This window comes from Heliangelus exortis, chromosome 6 (genome assembly GCF_036169615.1).
Source record: "Heliangelus exortis chromosome 6, bHelExo1.hap1, whole genome shotgun sequence".
NCBI lineage: Eukaryota > Metazoa > Chordata > Aves > Apodiformes > Trochilidae > Heliangelus > Heliangelus exortis.
In genome coordinates, this window is record NC_092427.1 from 38,213,625 (window position 1) to 38,236,338 (window position 22,714).

Sequence of the window (22,714 nt, forward strand, 5' to 3'; positions counted from 1 at the left end):
AAGGTGCTTAGGATGTCCCTGCACGCTGTCATCTTCCTTCTGTGCCCAGATGAGGGCCAGGCCTCAGCTCCTTAGGCTGGTGCAATGCCACTGGTACCACCCCAGCTGCCCCTCTCAGACTGATGGGGAAGTGTGAGTGAGGCACAAAAATTCATCACTGCTCGTTACTTTGTGGGGTGTTTTCCTTCTGGGTGATGAACGGACGTTTCCAAGGCTGGGACCGTGGGAATGATTTTAAAAGCTGTGCTTGAAGAAAGCTGCTCAGAGTGAGCATCTAGAAAAGAGCCCAGAAAATGGCAGCGCCAAGCCCCAGATTCTTCTAGGTGTGCTGCTGTAGCTTTACAAGAAAAAAGGAGCAAGAACCCCAGCCTTAGTGCGAGGAGTCAAAATCTGTAGGGAAAGGGGGAAATGAAGCTGAGGGAACTGCAGAAATCAGACTGAACATGGGCCATTTTCTCAGAGAATTGTTGTCACCTCTGCAAAACCACTTTTTTCTTGAGTGCTTTCATCACAGAAGCATTGGGACAGCTTGTGGGAGCTGTTGCTCGGGTTTTGACCCCAAGGATGAAGGTCTGGACAGCCCAGGGGCATCTTGCTGGAAGGCGGGTGTCCCCTGGGAGCTGCTGGTGTCCCAGCCTTCAGCAGGGCAGCTGCAGGGTGTCTCAGACAGGCCCGTGGCTGGCACCTTTAGCTGAGCAGAAAAGCTAGGTGTGAGGCTGGATGTGAATAACAAAGTGCTCTTTCTCATAAATACACCCATAAATGTGCAAATGCGTGCGCCGGTGGGAAGATGGGAGGCAAGGTCAGTGCTGCTGGAGAGGTCCTACAAACCTTCCTTACCCATTCCAAGCATGCCCTGCTCTGGCACAGCAACACCTTTGCTGGGCACCTTGGGAGGGGAGAACTTAAAGCCAGGAGAGGAAGGAAGAGAGGCCTGAGGTGGTCAGAGCTGGAAAGATGCAGCAGTTGGGTATCAGAAGGCAGCTCCAGTACTGAGAGGGTTATGCATGAAATACCTGCCTCAGAAAACGCTTCCCTAAGCATTTTTCCTGAAGAGCTTGTCAGAACAAGGCCATATGCATATGCAGAGGACAAAAGCAGCAAAGGTTTAAGGTACAGTCTCCTTAAACACACACTTTTATCTTCGAATCCTGTAATTCCTGTGCCTGAAAACAAAACGTTTTGGTGCTGTACTGCTGAACTCATTTGGTGTATCTGCTTTTTTGAGTAACTAAAGCAAAGCTGGGTGCATGCAGGCAGCTCAGGAGTCCCCTCTGCTTCCTACCGAGTGACTTTTACTTGAATCATCAATTAAAACCTTCCCACTTCTCTTGAACTTCCTGCTGGACACAGGTCCCGTGGGAACAGCAGCTTCTCCATGCTCAGGGTGAGGGTGTCTCTGAGCTGTGGAGCTCAGCTGCCTCCCACCAGCCAAGGACCCAGGCTGCACTCTGCCTGCTGGCCAGATCCACTGAGCAGATGCTGGTCTGCTGCTCCCTGGCTGCCTTCAGGAGGAACAGTGTCTGAGGGCAGGATTTTGGCTGTGAGCCTTGAGGTGAAGAGCTGGGCTACAGCTCTGGCTGCTTGCCTGGGTGGTTTCCAGGCAGACATTGCATTTTTATTGTCTTGGAGTTTCTGCTTTGGAGGTCAGTCAGAGAGAGCAGGACAGGGCTGTCACTTGGCAGAAGTAGGGAAGTTCAGGCAAAAAATGAACGTGGCGTGAGGCTGGGATTGTGCTGCTGGTCCAGCACCTGAGGCAGCACCCACCTGTGCTAACCCAGAGGTAAGGGGAGGCACTTTCTGCCCAGCTCTCTTTTGTTTCCCAGGCTGTACTGACCTTACTCTTGGCAGGTAGCCACCTCCCCTGCTCCAGCCCAGCCACACCATCCATCACGGAGAGCAACGCCATCGGATGGGGAGGAGCAGCAGCATCTCCCCACTGCTGCACAGCTGGGCTCAAGGGCACAGAGGACAGCACCAAAATCCAGGCAAAGGGTGCAGGCTGGGCCTGCAGGGAGCAGGGGTGGGTGCTTCAGCCATGGCACAGGTTTGTCCTGTCGTGGGTGGAGAGAGCAGCCTGCATGGGGAGGGGATTTTTTAGGTCAGCCCCAAACTTGACTTGCTGAAACCTCAGGAAGGAGTGTGCCATAGCACCAGGGGGTCTTGGCACCCGGAGCAAGGGAAGGGGGTCTGGTTTTTCTTTGCTCCAGTGGAAGGACACAAAACATTTCCTCGTCCCTTCTGCTCTTCTAGAGCAGAAGAGGAGACTCTTCTAGAGTCTCTAGAGTCATTCCAGAGAATGAGGAGAGTTGACTTCGCTGTCCTCTGAGAAGAGCTTGAACTTCTCACTGCCTGCCCTAGGACCTCTGGCAACATCTTCTGCCCTCTCCAAACGTTTCTCTGGGTACACTCCCACCAGTGTCAGTGAAACAGCTGTGCTGAGACCCCCTGGGCACAGTTCAGGATGCAGGTTTAGGGCTCATGGTCTTCTCTGTAGTGAGAAGAGTGTTAAACACAAGAGTGTTAAAGCACTTTCTCCAGGTGTCTAGGCTATCAGCTTCTTCCCCCATCACTTCTGCCTGTTAGGCTGCCTCAAACTGAGAGCCAATACAGCTTTCTTGTGCTCAGAACCTCAAACTGAGGGCTGAAACAGCTTTCCTGTGCTCAGACCCTGCCAGAGGGATGTCCAGAGGTGCTGGTTCTTCAGTCAGTGTTCCTCCTGGAGGGGAAGAGGCTGTGCCTGCAGGTTGGTAGGGCTGAGCTTGCCACTGGTTGTAAAGCCTTGCAAAAAGCAAGAGGCAGAAGAGCTCTGAGAAGCCCTCTGGAGTGTGCTTGGATTTGCAGCTGCAGTGGCTGCAGGAGTGGATGCAGAAAGCTCTCTCCAGAGGAGGTGAGGACCCATGGTGGTGGTTGTGGTTTATGGCCAGGGCAGAGCAGGAAAGCTCAGAAGCCTCCCTGCTGTTTGGGATTGCCACTTCCTGACACCCAGAGGTGTCAGAGCATCTGTGGCCATGGCCATGGCTGAGGAGAACCACAGTCAGCATTCCACACTTCCTTCTGGCAGGCTGCAGCTCAGGAACAGCACCCACCCCAAAGGCACAGAGGTGGTTTCCCTTCCCATCTCCATGCCCAGCATCCTGCTGCAGCTCTCATCCACACCTGGCTCTGCCTGGGTGGGACACGCTGTGGAGCTGGGCTGCCACGGGGGCCTGGAGGTGCCTTCTGGCCCCCAGAGACCCACAAGCTGCTCCCCAGAGACCCACAAGCTGCTCCCCAGATCTGCAGCCACAGAAATGGGGGGGAGCAGAGTGTGGCACAGCAGGTCCCCTGCCTCCCCTCCTTCCTAAAACCAGGCTCCCCTCTCAAATCAGTGCCCGGGGGACACTGCAGGGGGTTTAATTGCAGAGCAGCTAACGAGCACTCTCCAGGATTAGAGATGAATGGGTTTAACCCATAATCACAGCTTAGGGCATCCAGGGGTCTCAGTGGACCCTGCAAGCTGAGCTCTGTCCAGGCACAGGAGATGTTTGGTGGGAAAGCAGGATGTGCCTTCCCAAAGCAGAAACATCATCCAGCAGAGTCCTCTCGACTGAGACAAAAAAACCCCAACAAAGCCTTGGTGCTTGAAGGGAAGGTTGGAAATCACAGCTGAATGCAAAGCAGTGCTCTCCATGGGGCAGAGCTTCCCGAGACAGATGGGTACAGTTACCAGTGGGAGATCTCATCCCTCCTGGGTTCCACCAGGAGTTCTGAACCCACCTGGATCCAACCACCCCCTCTGCTTCTGCCCAAAGTGCTCTGTGTGCTCCTGAACCTCCAGGCAAGGGCACTTGTCATTGCTGTTCTTTCAGTGTTCAGCACCTGACGTGAAGAGGCTCTGATCATATTAGCAGCCTCCCAGGTGCTTCTGCAGGACAAATAATAAATAGTAAAGACTTGCAAAGAAGACCTCTGAGTCTTGGGCTCAGGGCTCTCGTGAGGCATCCACTTTGTAGACCCTCCTGGGTGGCTCTGCTAGCTATAAATACACTGCTCATAGCAGTTATTCATTTATCATTATCTTTTCTAGATGATACTTAATACCATATCTGAATTTTTTATACAGGCTGTTGTGGTTTGATATCTAAGCCAAGTATCTTTTTATTTGAGTCAAACAAAAAAAAAGTCAACTTAAGATGCCAAGACAAAAAGAATTCACTGTCTATTGAAATGAAATCTTTTCTGGGGGTTACATTAAATTAATATTTCTATTTGATTCATTCTTAATTTTTCCACTTCCTGGTGGGGAATACAGCTACATTCTAGGTGTGAGGCTGTGGGAAGCAGCTGTTTCCAGCCCATGTGCTCTTTGGGCACTCAAGTGAAATCAGTGCTAGCAATTAGGCAAGCAAGCAAGCAGGTTAAACCAGCATGAGCAGAAGCAATTTCCCTTTCCCTTAATGAAGTTCCACGTGGAAGGAAGAAGAAGGAGAGAGGATGAAAGGCTTTGGGGTGAGCTGCTGTGTGGCTCTCAGAGCCACGGTCCCTGGGGACTGACTGTCAGCCTAGCAGGGCTTCCAAACCCTCTGCCCCACACAAACACCAGCCCTCGGGTGCTGGGGCTTTCTCAGAAAAGTTTCTAACTTGTGTGGATCCTCCACGTCGGGCTGTGATAATGGCACTTATAGATCACACTGTGAAGATGCTTTTTATTGACTTAATGTGAATATTATTGCCATCGTTTATTATGGGGAAGTATCTCATAGTAATTGAAATACAATATGGTGCCATTAATCACTCTGAATACCAAATGCTAACTTTAAACTGCTCATAGTGTATTAAATGCTCCTCTGACCATAAAACAATCTGACTCACAGTGGGGTAGTTTACACGTGGCCCCTGTTTGGGGTTGGTGCTGACTGACAGTTGTCTGGCAGCCTCCAGGTGCCTGTGGCTTCTCTGGGGCTCCTGTGAAGGTGCTGCCACTTGGAGCTTTTGGTAACACCTGGAGCAGAGGGATGAAGGGCTGCAAACTCCAGGTATGTCCCTTGTCTCTTCAGCAGCATCTCCACTGCAAACCCGAGGGATGGGATGTGTGAGAGTCTGAGGCATCCAGCGGGCTGTGTCCTCCTGGAACATCACTGGTTTCCTTCCTTCCTCCAGGCAGCTGGTGAAGAAAAGCAGAGAAGAAAAGAGGCAGAAACTCAAAAAGTGAGGTTTGAGGCAGGGTTTGTGGAAATAAAGCCCACTTGCTTTCATGGGATGCTTTCCTAACTTCTCTCTCCTGTGTTAACTCAGAAAGGAAAGGGGTTTCCACTTTAAAAAAAACCAACATTTTCAATTAAAAAATTATCCACCTATCAAAAAGGAGGGGGAAAAAAAAGAAACAAAACAAAAACCCCACACAGAACCAAAGCAAATAAACAAAAACAAAACCTTAAACGAGTCAGTAAAACTACAGCAGTGCCACCTGCAGTGCTTGAGGCAGCTGAGAAACCTCCCCCAGGGACCTGGCTGGAGAGGGGCAGCTTCCCCAGGCTGCGATGTTTTAGGAAGCTCCCGGGGTTGCTGCAGAAGCACCGCTGTTAAAACCTCTTCCAGGAGCCTCACTCGGTGCTTTAAAAGCACTCTTCAGTGGTGCTCACAGGAGGGGAGGAGATAGGTAAGGTCATTTCACAGGGCACACGTTTAAAGATTTTCCAAGAAGAGCAGAGCAAGAGCTTTCTGCTCTGGAAGGAGGGGCTTTTCTTTTTTTTTTTTTTTTTTTTTTTTTTTTTAACCAGAGCTTTTATTGTCAATATGTATTTTTAATAAAAGGGAAGCTACAGAGGGGGTAGCAGTGAGGGAGCCTGCTGCCTCTCTTCAGCTGCTGACATTTATCAGACAATGCCAACATCTCCTCAAAACAGGGCCCTGCTTGCCACGCCTGTATTGATAATCCACATTTATTCCATGAAAATGGAATGGAAAATGGTAATGCACAAAGGAACCCCAGAGGCACAGCCTGGTGGTTTTACAACACGGCCTCTTTGCCTTTGGCCCAGGGTCCTGGGTGAGGCAGGGTGGGACAGCACGGGCTGCTCCCAGATGTGCTCTCCTCCTGCTCCTTCTCTCTCCCCATCCCTGGTGCCAGGGGCTGTGTCTATCTCCATCCTCTTGGCACCTCCACATTCCTTCCCCAGTTACCTCCAAACAATCTCCCCATCCAGCACTGGTGGTGGTGGTGGTGTCAGAGCCATCCCCATGGCAGCATCCTGACCTTCAGTCCTGGCTCCTGGGGAGGGAGGAAATCCATATGGCACTGTTACCATCCTGTCACACACCAGCTCCTCTTTCCAGGTGAAAAAAAAAAAAAAAATTAAAAGAAAAGAAAAGAAAAGAAAGAATCCTCAGCTGCCATCAGTTCCTTGAAGGTACATATCTGGGCATGGGCAGGTTTGGTGTCTGCCTTCTGCATGCAGCTCTTTGCCAAACGTGGCAGGGTTTGTTCCTTAAACCTGGGGGTGGGTTCTGCCCCGGGCATTTAAAATCAGATTTCTCTGAATTGTTGAATATGTCAATAAATAAAGGCAAGGAAGCAGGCAGGGAAAAACCCAGAGGTCCTTGGTGAAAGGAAGTTGTAGGCACCGGTGATAAGCTGTAAAAAGGGGGAAAACCAGGGGAACTTAAATAGAGTCAAACTCAGTGTCTTTGCTCTGGGTTCCTCTGGGTTTCTCTGGGATGGTGGAGATGGACCCGGGGCTGGGGGAGCACTGAGGAGCTGCTGGGGCAGGAGGAGGGACAAACCCAAGGGAGCAGTGAGGAGGAGGAGGGGACACGGGTGCCCCGCTGGCCCCAGCAGCTCTTGGGGAGCTGATGAATAAAACATGGCCTTTTGCAGAACTTATGTCATCCCAGCCCCCAAATTATCAAGTCCCTTGCTCTCCTCTCAAGAGATCTCGCCCGAGCAACCATTTAGATGAGTGTTACATTATTTACAAGTTTCACTATTATTAAATTAATGCTACATTCATCGAGGCTTTTGTTTTGTTTTGTTTTCAAGGCAGAGCTGTAATTTGAGCAACATATTCATCAAGTCTGAAATGGTGGCTCCAATTATTTTAACATTCATTTGCCTGTTCAGCTTCCTCTGCATCTGCTGCTTCCCTCCCTGCAGCAGCCTGGGGAAGCCAGAGATGGATCTGGGAGCCACCAGGATGGGACACGCTGGGTCCCCACGCAGGGGGAGCAGTGACATCTTCTGCAGGAGGAGAAAATAGGATGCTGGTTGCACAGGCAGCACGTCCCCAGGCATGGAATTCTTCTCTTGGCTGGCAAACCTCTCCTGGCATCAGAGCGCGTGAAGATGGGGCTAGAAACTCCTGAAATTCAGGCAAAGCACCCAAAAAGAGGCTCCACTTGCTGGCCTGGGAGCCTCGGCGTGGCAGTGGCGTGCACTGGAGCTGAGGTGAGCAGGGCTAATTGGTTCCAACCTGAAAGGATGCTCTGGAGTGCTGGGTAAGCAACCATCACAAAGCATCAGCCATTCAGCAAGTGCTGAAAATCAGCCAGAATAGCTTAAAAAAAAAAAAAAAAATCGGGAAAAAAAAAATTGTTTCATTATTTATTTTAACGCTGGAAGTTTAAGCTTTCCTGACATAAAATCTTATCATTTATTAATGCTCCTCACGCTGAGGCTGCATCCCACACCAGCCCAGGCCTCTGCTGCTCCTGCCTGCTTGAGCCCTGTCCCACACCTCTGGCCCCAAGAGGTGACTGCCACGCTGCTGGCACCCCTGTCCCAGACACAGGCCCCCTAAAGCACTGGGGTGGAAGGACCAGGCTTTCTTTTTTGTTTCTTTTTCTTTTTCTTTTTTTTTTAATCAATATGTGTTCTCTCTTTTCCTTTGTCTGCTTTCCCAGCCGGTGAGATCCATCAGAGCTGCCACCACAGGAGCTAGTAACAGGCTTTAGGGTGTTCTTTGTTTATTTTTTTTTTCCTCTCCCAGAGGGTCTTGTCTGGTTATTACCTGCAGGAGCCTCTGGGGCAGGCACACCCCAAACATCGTGCCCCAGAGCTGTGCCAGGAGATGGATTTGAGGTGTCAACACCCTGGCAGGACCCTGCTGATGGCCACGGGATGGGCTCTGGGAGCCAGCAGGGCCCTGATTTCAGGGCTTCTTCCCCCCAGGGTTTCTCCAGCGGGGCAGCAGCAGAGGAGCAGTGGGATCACATTTTTGGGGGGGATCAGGCAGAGCATCAGTGGGGTATGGGGCTGGGGGTGGTGGGGGAGGCAGGACAGCAGCACTGGGACAGATAATGAAACGTGGCCCCAGAAAGACACTCAGCCAGGGCTCCTCGGATGTGCCTGTGCTCTGTTCATTAATCTGTGATAATTAGAGTTGTTTGCAGAGGTGAGCAGTGGTGGCACATGGTAATTAACCACTCCTTCCCCACCAAACAGGCTCGGGAAGCTTCTCCCCTGCCACCAGACCCGGCTGGGGCAGTTTTGGTGCTGGTGGGTCTGGCACTGGGAGCTCAGGTTTTTTGGGGGGAGAACATCCCCCAGATCCTCCCTGTCTGTCCCTGGACCTGCTGGGTAAGATTCCCCCCTCCCCCTTCATCCTTTCTCCCCCTCTCTACCCCCAGGCCCCCTCCAGCCAAACCCAGCTAATTAGTCAGATAGATGAGGAGAGGCCAGGCGGGGAGAAGCCCCGTTGCGTGTCCTACATTAGGAACTCACGGGGGAGCAGCCAGCTTGGAAGGAGATTGAAAGGGTAAAATTGTAGGTGTGCGTCAGAAAATAAGTGGGCTAAGGCTTTCCCCTGGCCCCCAGAATGATGTCACCCCTCTTCATGGCCATCAGGCCCCCTGGCATCAGCCCCCAGCAACGGGGTGGCCAGCAGGATGCTGCTGAGGGGCTTCGGCCCTGGGGATAAACGAGGAGCAGATGGTGGGAGGAGGGCAGAGGGGGCACTTGGGGATGCAGTAAAGCAAATAATGCAGGTCAGGAGGGAGCAGCACTGGCTTTAGCCCCCAAAAAGTTGCCTGGGCAGCAATGGATGGGGCAGCACACTTCTGGGGTGGGCATGACAGGAGTGTGTGTGGTGGCTCTGCAGCCACAGCCACTGGCAAGGGTCTTAAACAAAGGAGCACTCCTTCTGGGCTCAGGACTTGGCCTCAGTTATCTGTGTTTTCCTCTCAGGACACAGCTCTTGAGCCAGGTGGTTCAGTAAAACTGTGGCTTCATTGAGGTCAGTCACTCCTCTTATGGTCACCTCACCTTGGTGGTGCTGGGGAGCCCAGCAGGCTCCAGGCCCTCCAGAAATTAAAAGCAAAAATCTTTCTGAATTAGAATTCCCCAAACCTAAAAACGAACGTCATGAGTAAGTCTGGGAGGATCCTAAAACCCTGGCTCTGGGGCAGACCCACCAGGAGGCCAAGCACCTCCTTGCAGATGTTCTTTTTGTTGTTGTTTCTTGGTTCAGTGACAGTTCATTGAACAGGAGATGAAACATTTCAAGCTGGCATTTGTCAGTGAATTCCCAGCTAGCTGCAAAAATGGATGCTTGCCTCTGCAGGGACAGCACAGCCAGGGACACCTGCAGGGCTGGGAATCAGCACTTGGGCAGGAGGACACTTCTCTCCCAGCTTGCTGGCAGTGCTGGGGGCTCCTGGGGTCCAGGATCTCCTCTTACCACCTGTCTCAGAAAAAAAAACCAAACCAAGCAACAAACAAACAAACAAACAAAAGCAGAAGGACTCTGGAAACAATGCCAAGTGTTAAAAACACAGTCTGAGGGTTAAGTGGAGCCCTTCCTCTGAGCTGCAGCAATTCACCCCAGGGCCCAGCTCAGCATCCTGGGTCTGGAAAGGATGCCAGTGACCTCAGGTTTCTGAAGGCTGAGCACAGCACAGAACATTGCCATTTTTTAATCCCCTCTCCTGCTCCTCTTTTTTTATTTTTCTCAGGGGCCAGTGGATGGTGGGAGCAGCAGCCCTGGGACAGCAGTGTTTAGCAACTGCAGACCCACCTCCCCAGCCACACTTGTTTTCTGTAAAAGAGCAGAAACCATGCCAGACAAAACCTGCTCCTTCCTGAAGCCTGCAGGATGAAAACAAGCCCAGTGTTTCAGTTCTTATTCCAGAAAAACAGTTCCCCCCTTTTTTTTTTTCCAACAGGCTCCTGCAAAAGGATTTTCCATTAGTAACAGAAGAAGCTTCACATCTGGTCAGGGCTTCACCAGCAGACAAAGGGGAGGACGTCAGCCAGGCAGCAAATGTAGATAATGGATTATCAACAGGGAGAAGAGACCTTGGGGGGGGGGGTGAGGGGATGGGGCACAAAATGAGGCACCTGAGAGGGCTGCAGACAGCTCTGGGGGGGCAAAGTGGGGGCCTAGGGAGGATCCCACACTGCAGTAAAGACCCAGACCAGGAGGGAGATGCTTAGATGCCAAACAGTAAGGGCAGACCCCTGGGACATGAGCTGCTGGTTATTTGGTGTTTGCAGCGTGGCCTCAGAGACCTCTTCAGGGCTGTCAGGGTCTTGTGGTTGCTCTCTCTGGTGTCTCCCACATCAGGAATGCCAGCAGGAGCTGGTCCCACTGCTTCTGGGTCTCCCTCAGTCCCCAGGTGTCAGCAGAGCCTGGTGGCAGTAACCCTGTCCCCTCAGGAAGCCTTTCTGTAGGAGCTGAAGGGTGATGCTGGAGGAGCTGGGCAGGGGAAGCTCTGTCCTCCCAAGCAGCAGCTGGGGCTCTCAGAGCAGGGAGTGTGTGGGTCCATGGCAGGGCCCTGGGGGCTCTGCAGGAACGGGGTGGTCCCAGCAGCCATCCCTCATGGGGACTGGGGCTGGCCAGATAAAAGCAGGTGGATTTAGTCAAGCTCCATCCCTGGAGAACCTCACCAGGGACACTGTGGTCCTGCACCCAGCTCTGTCCTCACTGCTGGCAGCAGAAGCAACAGGCTTTAAAAGCAGCTGTGGCTTTGCCTCCTCAGAAAGATGGGCCCAGGTCCAAATCCCACTGACGTCAAGAGGAGCCTGGCCCCAGCAGAGCCTGCTCGAGATGGTTTTGGTCTGGTGAGAGCTCATCAGTCACACCAGAGCTCCAGAAACCCCAAACAAAGGGTGGCTCAGCCCAAAGTGTTTGTCTGGTCCTGTTGCCATAGTGTCCAGGAACCTCAGGCTTTCAACACAGCCGTGGTCACAGCAGCCTGGAGAGGAAGGGATGTGTGTCTGAGCCTGGGAGGGGAAACTGAGGCACGGGGGCCAGAAAGCACTCTGCTGATGAGGGGAAGGGGAGCCCCTGGGCCGTGAACCTCCCAGGAGGCAGGGCAGGCCCCGTGCTCACACATGTCAACAAAAGGCCAGCATCACATCTCTGGTGACGAGTGTCCTTCTGCTTGAGTGTCCATCTTCAGTGTCACTCGGGTGTCTGTCTGCTCCTGGCTTGGAGGGGGGGATGCCCACAGCCAGGGGGTGGGAGCCATCCCGGGGTTGCCTGAGGGACAGGAACACAGGAGGAGGAACAAGAGGCTGTGGATGACTGGTGGCAGCAGCTGGCCAGCTCTGGAGGCTCTGGTTTTTTGGAGGAGTCCCAGGCTGGAGGGGCCTTTCCAGCTGCTGCTTGTGTCCTTGCTGTGGGCATCAGGCAGAGGGGAGGCTGGAGGAGGAGGAGGATGCTGGGTGGCTGGAGGGGAGGAGGAAGGCAGCCATGTGCTGCAGGAGGAGCCACTGCCAGGCCCGGGCTGGCTGTGCAGAGCTGGGGCTGGCAGTGCTCTTGGTGCCTTTCCAGCAGCACGGGGTCTGCAGGAGGCCATGAGTCAGCAGAGCAGAGCTGCAGCAGTGTCCCCTGTGCCTGGCCACCAGCCTGGCCACCAGCCAGGAGCTGGAGGTAGCCCTGGTGAGAGGAGAGAGGTGGGGGTGTCCATGGAGGGGCCACAGGCACAGAGAGGGAGAAAGAAGCCTGTAGGAAGGCATCCAGGGGCTTGTGGGATGGTGTTGTTCTACACTGCCTCCTAGGTTTCTGGTCTGTGTGATAAAAATCCTGGAGGGGAAAAGCTGCTACAGATTCTCCTGCTTGCTGCTGGAGCTGCTGGGTGGCAGCCGAGGTGTCTGCTGAGGAGGAGAGGGCTGCCTGGGGGCAAGGATGTGAAGGTTCAGCATGGGCTTTTCACCCCAAATGTCAGCTTTGTCGAGGGGGTGGAGGGGATGTTAATAACAAACCAAGGCAGGGCTGGACAGGCTCCTGCTGCTCACATCCTTATCACTTCTGTAACATTTGTGAGGCCTTTGGCCTCCCCGGGGTCCTGAGGTACAGCAAGGATCCCCGTTCCTAATGCCAAAAAGCAGCTTTGTAAAAACACTGCTTCCAGTCCTTTTGATCCAGCCCAGGGAAGGCTGGGCACCAGCCCAACCTGAGCCTTCCCTTGTGGGTCACCTCTAAGAACCGAACAAAGGGAGGATCTCAACATTCAATTAAACCAGAATGTGACTGGAAACTTCATCAGCGACTGAACCCCCCGGGCATGGCTCCAGCCCCCCTGCTGCTCTGCTCCCTGGGATGCAGCACACCGGGAGCTGCAGCCACGGTATTGTCTGGGAATGCTCCCTGGGAAAGGAGTCCAGGTACCCGTGGCCATGCCGGATGCTCTGCCCTGCCGAGATACACCCTGGGACCTTCCCAGTGCTCGGGGGATTGGGAAAACCCTGGTGCAGAAATAAACTTCGCTGACCTCCCCTCTCAGAGGGGAACCCAACCCCTCGGGGCTGCAGGGGCACCTCCTGGATGGTGTGCTCCCCATCTCACCCCTTCCCATCAAGGACGTGGCTTTTTCCCTGTAATATTTCCAGACACACCATTGCAAACCGGGGTTTTTCTCACCCTGGGGAGCTGGGGAGGGAACAATTTTCCCCTCCCAGCTGATGCTGGTGCCCATACCCCAACCCCAGGCTCCTCTCCTGCCTTTCCTGCTCTGCCCACTGCTTGTCCCAGGGCTGGAGAAGCCGCAACCCTGCTGCTTGCTTCCCCTGGTGACTGCAGAGTGCTTACATCCAGAGAGCACTTAAAATACATCCCGGACGTCTCCAGATTTATAACTTAATCGGCTGGTTGTAAAATGTTATGTCCCCTTTCAGCCCCGCGCAGTAGGCTGGCCCCTCCTCTCCCCCTTTATTTGTTACTATGAATATTTGATGGCTGACTGTAACGAGGACTTTAAATACCTAAATTTATTTTCCTGTGCTGCATGGCCTGGCCCCGATGCTGCACGGTGACCCGGGGGTCTGGAGGGCTAAAGGGGCCAGGGACCCCTGGGGTGGGAAAGCACGGGAAGGGAAATGCACCCAGAGAAAGGGAAGAGCTGCTGCCTCGTTTCTCACTCAGCCTGGCTACTAACTCTGCAAATAGGTGGCCCCTGCCCCCAGCCTGGCGTGGAGCCTGCCAGCGCATAAATAATTCAAGAGCCGTGAAGAGGATTTCTCCCCTCCTTCCTCCCCTTTCCCTGGCTTATAACAAATGTTAATTTAATCAATCGGCAGTAAATCTGGCTGGCTGCTGACTCACGGCAGACGCTGCCCCTGCGGGCTGGAGCTGCAGCTTTCCTCCCCCCTTCGGAGAGGAGCAATGCCCGAGCCCCTTCCCTTGGTTTTCACCTTCTCCCTTTTTCCCTTCGGCTGGCAGCAACCAGAGACAGCAGCAAACCCCACCCGGGTGGCAGCGGGGAGCCCTGGCTGCGGGGCACCGGCTGGGAGATGGAGCTGCGGGACATCCCGGGGGTAACACGGGGACAGAAGGAGGGGGGTGACCTTGCAAGATCCAAAAGCTCCTTCGGGGAGCCTGGGCCAGGCAGCGCTTCACCAGGGGGTTGGGTTTAACAGGGGAGTTACCTGTTGGCCATCGGTGGTGGTGGGGAGAGGGAAAGGGATAAATCCCCCCGAGAGGGGCTGGGCACCAACCTGCAGCTCCCCAGGGCCACAAGCCTCTTCAGCTGGTAAAAAAAACAAAGCAGCAACACAAAAGTCTCTGGAAACAAGTGTTAAGGTCCAATTCCTCCTCAAACACTTTGGTTTTGGGTTTGGTTTTTTTCTGCACTTGTTACTTGCTGTGTAGCAATCGGAGGATGCGAGGAGATCAAGTTGGAAATTGTATGTTGAAATGTTCTCCTAAATGGATTGGCTTGCAATGAAATGGATTTTTTTTTTCTGCTTGAACATGTCCCGTTCTGCTTACTGAAAAAAAAAAAAAAAAAAGGAAAAAAAAAATCAATGGCAGCATAAAAAAAATTAAAGCATTTCTTTGAAAGTTTAATGGGGAAGAAAAAAAACCCAAAGCCCTCCCCTGGTGGATGCACCATTTTCATCAGATAAAACCTATAAATATGAGCTAGAAAGCTTTTACTTGGTGGGTTAAAAACCAAAAATTACTCCAGTGGCCTTTTTTTGCTGAGATGAAGAGCAATATATTCCATATCTCCAGGGCACATGTCACCCCTGAAGCAGCCTTTCTCTTCCACCCCAGCAAGCCCTTCCCTGGCAGCTCCGGAGGCAGAGCGAGGAGGTGGCACCTGCTTCTCTGGGAGTTTTAAAGCCAGCTTTTAAACCTGCCTGTACAAACCTCGGATTTCTGCGAGACCACGGTGCTCCGGAGAGGAGCTGCAGGACAATTAAAATGCTACCCTTGTGCTGTTTCAATTAGAGGCCCTCTTAATTGCCAAGCCTTCAAGGGTTTTGAGCGAGCCCCTGGCGAAAGGCTGCAGCATGGTGCGGGGAGAGCTGGCATCCAGGTCCCCTCCACACCAGCAGCCACCCCACTGCAGCCACATCAGGCTAGCACTGCTCTCTTGCTTCTTTATTTATTTTATTTTTATTTATTTTTTGTCACTGTGGTTCATTACCAAAGAGCTGGGCTGCTGTTCAACAAAGCACTTAAAGCCCTTGCTTCATCTGCAGGGAAGTCTGTTCCCCTTTGCAGCGCTGCAGTGTGGCTACTGCGAGGGCTCTCCTGGAAAGCACCAGATCTGTTGGCCCTCCTGTTTTGGGGGCATTCCTGCTCCAGAAGGAAAGAGGTTTCTGTGCCTGCACTGCCTCAGCATGGCTGCTGATGATTTTTCTGCAGGGTCACCCCTGGAGAGGGCCAGGGGGCTACCTGGGCTCTGCCAGGCTCGGGGCACACAGCGTTTGGTGCAAGACTGAACAGGAGGGCAGTGGCTGAACCACGGAAGTCAAATATCTCTGTTAAGAATAAATAACCCCAGATTTCTTCATCTGGACTGTGAAAAGGGATGGAGGGAAACACCCTCCTCCAGAGGCTTTTGGTGGTGCCTCTCTGCCACCCCTCGTCAGTGCATCAGCTCCTAAGGGATATGCATCTCAGGGGCACAAGGGTACAAAGAGCTGGACTGGTGCAGGTGATTGGAGAAAAAATAATTAATTCCACCTTCACACGGGTTCCTGCCTGCCTGGGAAGGGGCTGCAGAAAGGAATCAGCACAGAGAACCCTTGCAGCTTACGGCACACAGAGAACCCACGCGGGAGGAAGAGGAGGGAAGTTTGCAGAGATGAATCTGGGGAGGCTGGTTTGAGTAAATCCCACAGGAGGGGTTTTTTCTGGCAGGAAATTTATTTATTGGCTCAGGAAGGCAATAAACTGAGCAGATGATCCTCACTGAGACTTCTGTGCTCAGAGCCAAGGGTGTCCCTGTAACGGGGACGACCTGAGGACCGCTGAGCTTGGAGTGAAGGGCTGAAGTTTGCCGCCCTTCTGGGATCCCTGACAGTCAGCCCTTCTCCTGCCCATAAAACAGCCTAATTGATGCAAAACACATTTTTTTTTTTTTTTTTCCACCAGCGTGTGCCCAAGCAGCCAGTGCATTGTATGCACACAAAACAACAACCACTCTTTCGCATGGCTTGAATTAGATGGATGACAAGAGCTACCAGGGGGAGTCAATTAAGCTGCAACCTTGGAGTCAAACTTGCAGATTTTATAACAGTGCCTGGTAAATAATGGGTACTCGTGCATCTCCTTTCACTGAGAGGCACCAGCATATGTCTTTGAATATGTTCTCCTGGTAATTGCACTGGGAGTGTACACATTTGGTCCTGTTGTCTACTATGAATAATGCATAGTGGGGAGGGGGGAGCCAGGAGTGCCAAGCTGCTCCTTTTTAGACTGACTTTGTTATCATTGTTATTTAGATGTCACAGACGTTCTCCCAGAGAACCCGTTTGTCTCCTTTGTCACTGCAGAACTGTGCTTCTTGGGGAAGGGGGAAACAAATAAAAAATAAAAATAAGGAAAAAAAAAAATTAAGAAAAAAGCCCAGTGACCTAGGCTAATCTGAGATTATTGATGCACACTGGCAGCTGAGATTCAGATGTGAGAACATAACCCCAGTAAAAATGACTGAAGAGGATTTCTGCTGAATTTCCTTTTTTCCCCCTATCTCACTAGTCCAGGCTGGGGGGAAAACCCTCCTGTCCAGTCTTGTTTAAGTTGAGTGAGGTGAATAATCCTCACCTGATAGGGTAGGTATTGGGGTCTGCACTGCTGCTGGTGCTGTGCAGGGATGTGCCTCCCAGGCACTGCGGGGCTGTTGCCATTCCCAAGGAAAATCTGATGCCTGTTTCAAACCCAGCTTGCTTGTCAGGTGTTGACTGCACCCCAGTTTGCATCATACATCATGTAACACAGAAGTTACCTCCGAATGCATTGAAAGCAGCTGAGGGAGATGCTGCACGTGTCAATGCTGATGTACCCAGACTGCAATCATTTGTCCCTTGTAACCACCTTGGACTGCAGCTTGGAAGCACATGCAATACAAATTCAGTCCAGTTCAGCTCAAGTAGATTGTTTCTTAGTAATACAAAGGGTACAAAGGGCTTTTTTTTTTTTTTTTTGTCCCTAAGACAAACCTGCTGGCAGCCCTTGGGGGATGCTGCAGGGCCTGTGCTGAGGTGCACGGGTGGGGTTTCACTCCAGGCTGAGGATTAATACACACCAGCAGCTGTGGCTCTCCAAAGATTGCTCAGGACAGCTGGTTCTTCCCATTCTCCCCATTCCCTCCTGTTTCCCCAGCCCTGGAGGGGAGGGAAACAGCCCCTCGTGGGCTGCCTTTTCTTTTTTCAAAGGGGCTTTTAGGTCCGCTTGCTTTTAATTTCATTAAAACCCCAGATATTTGGACACGTTCCACGGCCGGCTGAAAAATGAGGGGGCTGGAAAGGATTGTGTGAAAAAAAGTTGTCAACATATTCCTCTTCCCACACTCGGCTCTTCCCCCGAAGTGCCCCTAAAAACTCCAAAAATGTCAATCAATAATAATTAGCCCGGAGGTGAGAAAATTCCCGTTCCCCAGCCTGGTGGGGGTGTGGGAGGATCTGGAGGCACCACAGCCCTTGCTGGGGATGCTGGGGGCCCACGGGCTCACTGCCCTGCAGGGGATGTGGTCCCGGGGGGCAGGGGATGTGGTCTGGTGGCCAAAATGAGCGTCCAGGCACAGCCAGGGTCAGGAATTGTCTTGCTTGGACAGCCTGGCAAGGTCGGGGCTGTGTCTCACCTGCTCAGATCTAGAGGCAGCAGCGTTTTTTTGGTTGGTTTTTTGTTTTTTTTTTTTAATCCCGCAAGAGAGCTCGTTTTCAAGAAAAGCTTAGAAAGAGCTGCCAAGGCTTGTGCCAAAGGCGTTTGGGAGTGAAAGAGCATTCCTGCCCCCCCCGCTGGCCGGCCCAGACCCCACCGTTAATCACACATCGGTGGCGCCGGGCTCCAGCGCAGGGCTCGGGTTTTTTCCCTCTTAAGAAATTTCCCCCAGCTAATGAATGTCACTTAGGCAGAGCCTTCCAGAAGCCCGAATGAACCCAGGAAAGTGTCCCCGGGCAGAGGGGCAGGGCTCTGCTGGCAGGAGCTGGGGGTACAAAGAAAGCATGCTTGATAGGCTTTAGTGTTCAGGTGCCCAGAACAAAATATCGGTGTTTTCTGTAGGAAAAGTGCCCTTTTGTCACCATCCCCGGGGTGATGGACAGATAAAAAGAAGCACCTCGGCTGCAGGTCCCACTCTCACGATGCTCACCTGGCAGCAAAGAGGTAAAATGTCTTTACATTTCTCTGTGTTGTGGCGTTGTGGCGGGCTGTCACTGGACTTTGGCTCCTCACGGCGCCTCTTGCTCCACACCAAGGGGTTCACTGCTCACGTTCGGGGCTCCCAGTCGCTGGAGGTCACAACCAGGTAAACCTGCTGTGTTTTCTGAACAAAAGCCATCCCAGCAGCCCGGCTCCCCGCAGGCTCCCGCCCTGCAAATGATGCAACCCGTGCTGGTAACGCATCAGTGCCCCGGGGGAGCAGCAGGAGCCCCGGTCACATCCCCGTGTGCTCGGGGGATGCTGCAGCTCGTAGAGCCGCTGATGTATTTCTCTTTGAGCAGACTCGGAGAAGGTTTTCATGAGATTTTAATTATGCGGTGTTTTAATTACGGCTCAGTAGGTCCCCCAGTGAAGCCCCAGCCTGCCAAGAAGGGTTCTGCAGGACAGGGGGAAGCTCAGCTGCCCGGTGCTGGGAGGTGGCTGCTCCAGGCAGGTTCCCTGACACACGGGCAGTGGGGAGAGGCCACAGCAAGGACAGAATGACCAAATTGTCCTGGAACAGCCCAATTCCACCTCTGCAGGGCGAGGGGGGGCAGTGGGAGGGGGCGAAGCACTGGCTCTTTCCTCCTCAGCTTCCCCAAGCCTCCCCTTCACCTCTGCAGCCTGGGCTCCCACCCTGCACCCTGGGCTGTCCCCACCTGGGCTCTGGTGACAAATGACACATGACAAATGTGGGGTTTCAGCCTGTGGGGTTTCAGCCCATGTAACTCGGGGCTTCCTCACAGCACCACAGGCTGCAAGCACCTCCGGAGAGCAAAGGGGTGAAGATGCAGAGAAAACTGGGGAAGAAATGGGAAGAGGTGTCCAGGGAGAGCTAGGAAGGAATAAAAGGACAGGGTGGAGACAGAGGGCTGGCAGGATGATTAGCACCAGATGGCAGGTATCAATTATTTACCATTTATGTACAATAAAAAAATACACTTTAACGATGGGAAGAGTACAGAACAAGCTCGAGAGCAATTGGAAAGCATATGGAAATAAAATGCAGCAATTTAAAGGGTTGTAATAAATGTGCATCGTTGGCTGTAATGCCCCGGTAAGAATTACAAATGTTAAGCCTTAGTGAATTACACTTAAAAATAAATGTAACATAAAAAGGAAATTAGGTACACAAATAACTTTACATTCAGACATTTATAAAGGAAAATCTGTTTGCAGCAGCTAATTAGAAAAAGAGCCCTAATGAGCCTCACTTTTCTTTACCTTAGAGACAAGGCTGAACAGTTAAACGTGGATATAGGTGTGGTGGGTGCCATTAAAGACTCAACTTCCCCAACTTTCCAGGGATTTCAGAAATGAGCTCTCTCTTTCCCAGAGCCAGGAGCTGACTCTGTGGTGCTGCTGAGGCCCCGCTGGGTCTGGAGGGGCCATCTGCACCTCCCGGGGGATGCCCAGATGCTGGCACTGCCTGCCTCCAGGATTAACTCTCCTACTCATTGCCTGGATCAATAAATTAATGCTGACCCCGGGGGGGAGGAAAAGAGGTGGCTGCCTCCAGCTCGCTGTGTGCAGTTACTGATTTCTAGGGAATGAGGAACTTTTGACTGGAATATCGTTAAGCCGATCCCGTGCCACGCAGCATCTGTGGTCACTGAGGAGCAGTGGAGGCAAATCAGGCAAATCAGGCTCTTCTCCCCCCAGCCCAAATTGTGGGGAATGACTTTGAAGTTCTCCACAAATGCCATTTCACTGAGCAGAGGCCTGGGGAAGGTTTGGTCTTCACTTAAATTGCCTTTTCCCCCTCTGCTTTGCCGAGGAGCCCTGGGGGCAGTTGCCACAGGGGATATAGCCTTATGCCCTCCAGTTTCCATTCCTGAAAATCACCCATAGAATCACTTTGTTTAGAAAAGACCTTTAAGATCACCCAGCCCAACCATTAGCCTAGCACACTGCAAACTCCACCACTAAACCTTGTCCCTCAGCACCACATCTACCTGGCTTTAAATCCCTCCAGGGACAGGAACAGATCAGTTCCCCAGGCAGCACGTGCCAGGGCCTCACAGTCCTTTTTGGTGAAGGAATTATTCCCCACATCCCATCTCAACCTCCCCTGGCACAACTTGAGGCCGTTTCCTCCTGTTCTATCACTTGGGAGAAGAGACCAGCAGCCACCTGGCCACCTCCTCCTTCCAGGGAGCTGGGGGGAGCAGTGGGGTGCAGAGGGGGCAGCTGTCCCACCAGGCTGGGGGCAGCGATGCCCACGGGTGCCCCCAGCCACACCAGGCAAGGTGACAGTGGCCAGGCCACCAGTGTTGACCGTGACCCAGGCAGGTGGCTGGAGGGGGGGGATGTGCCACTTGCCCCAAAGTTCTCTCTTTCTCCTCGTCACCCACCGCTTCCGTATTTTTAAATATTTAATCGTTGCAGCTCTGGTTGCCATGGGAACCCTCACACAGAAATCTGGACTTTGGGTTAATCTGAAGGATCCTTCCCAGGGATGGGCAGGAGTCAGATTTCCCCCCTCACCAAGGGGGTTACCTCTGCCTCCTTATGCCAGGCCCTGGTTGATCCCTTCCTTCCCCCCGTGCTGCTGCAAACCACACCCCGACCCAAGCTGGATGGGGACAACTCTCCATGGGGAACTCCCTGCAGGACAACTCTGACCCAAGGACAGACTTCCCATCCCTTACAGCTGTCCCAGATACTCCCCAGGAGAGGTCCATCAGCCACAGGAGGTGCCTTGGAGCAGGAGATGCCGGCAGAGACCCAGAAAACCCGTGGCTGGTGCTCTGCTTTACAAACTACCTTCCCCTGGGTCACCCAGAGGGGTCACCCCGAGGGGTGGAGAGAAGGAGAGGGCTCCCTCTGCACAGTCAGCACCTTTCTCTTCTATTTTGAGGCTTCTCCTCCCACTTTTGTTTAAACAAATCACCTGGATCCACAGTATTTGCCAGCTGGGGGCAGTGAGGCTGGCAGCGCAGCCCGCAGGCAGCGTCAGGACACGGGAGGGAACCCATTATGGGAGAGATGATGGTGAGCCAAAAAGTGCCTGCAAAAGGTGTGCTCTGCTGCCAGCAAATTAGGGCTAAATTACAGAGCTGTCTTCAAGTCAGGTAAAGGTTTGTGCTAGGGATTTAGCTACAATTAAGAAATTAACAGGGAGCACAAGGTCGCTGCCTGGCAGCCGCGGTGGGAGGGAAGGGGGTTTGTGGGGATGATGACCTTTTTTCCTGTCACCCAATGACACCTTTAATAACAAATCAAATCAAATCAAATCAAATCAAAACAAAGGAAAGCCAAGCCAAGCCTTAAACCCTCTCCTGGGTGCCCACCCTGTCAGCCCTGCCCCAGCAGCCCTCGCCGTGTCCCCTCAGCAAACACCCCACTGCCGACTGCCCCTTTTTTATTGCTTTACAGCACAGTTTTTCCTCGAATTTTATGGCATTTCATTAAAGCCGCCAGAAGGTGATACTGCCCCCTTTCCAGAAGTGAAATAAATTCAAGTTTTATCGCTTCTGGAAATGCTGGAACAGCTGTCAGGACATGTGATGGATTTTCTCAATTACAGGACTTGTGGAGCATTTTATACTTACATCCGTGCCCAAGTCTGATCTGCTGTAGGAGATGTTCATCCTCCTGCCCCTTATCTCTTTGCATCTCCCTCCCTAATAATGGTCAACTTGTTATTTTTCTCTTAATTCCTTCTTTTTTTTTTTTTTTCTGTAACCTTTTTGCCTCCCCACCAACCATCTCACATTTTCCTTCTTTATTTCCCAATACCCCTTCACCTCTCCACACAAGCAGGGGGTGACCCCAGAAGCCCTCTGGTGGCTCCATCAAAAGACATCCCCATGTCATCCTGGTTGGAGGCCTCAGGGAGAGGGGGAAGCAAGGAAGGCTGAGTCTCCGGGCTACCCTGTGGCTTTTAGACACATTTTTATTGGAAATTAATCTCCTCTCCACCTCTTTCTTGGTTTCAGAACTCCCCAGTACGGGCAGCATCTCAAAGGCAGCCCTCTCCATCCATCCATCCATCCATCCATCCATCCATCCATCCATCCATCCATCCATCCATCCATCCTCTCCAGCATCTCCTAAGGACATGCCTGATGGATGAAAGCCTTTCCCAGTGTTCCTGAGGGGAGACAGGGGCAGCCAGAGGGAGGGAGGAGGTGTTTTAGTGGGAGGGTTGGTCTCTAGATGATCTCTAGAGGTCCCATCCAACCCTGATAGTTCTGTGATTATCTGTGTCCACTCCCTGTTGGAGCAGGAGGGAAATAGATCCTCAGCAAATTTCCCCCAGCCAAGGTGTGATCCCAGATTTATGCAAATGAGAACAATTAAGGCAATTAAAGGCAAAGAAGTGCTAGGGGAAGGGGGGGGGAAACTACTACCAAACAGAATTGCTATTACAGTCTATCAAACTGACACAAAAAAGATTAAAAACCCGATTTACATTAAAAAAAAAAAAAGAGAGAAAAGAAAAAAAAAGCATCGTGTTCCCTAAAATAGATAACACATCCTGCTGAGAAAATCACTCCACACATAAAAGAGGAGCCAAGGTGATTATATATAACAAAACTAATCTTCTATATTGCTTTAATCACCTCAGACCATTTCACCTGCTTATTTGTAAACTTAATCTGAGGGAAAGAACTGCTGGGGAGAGCATCCTCACT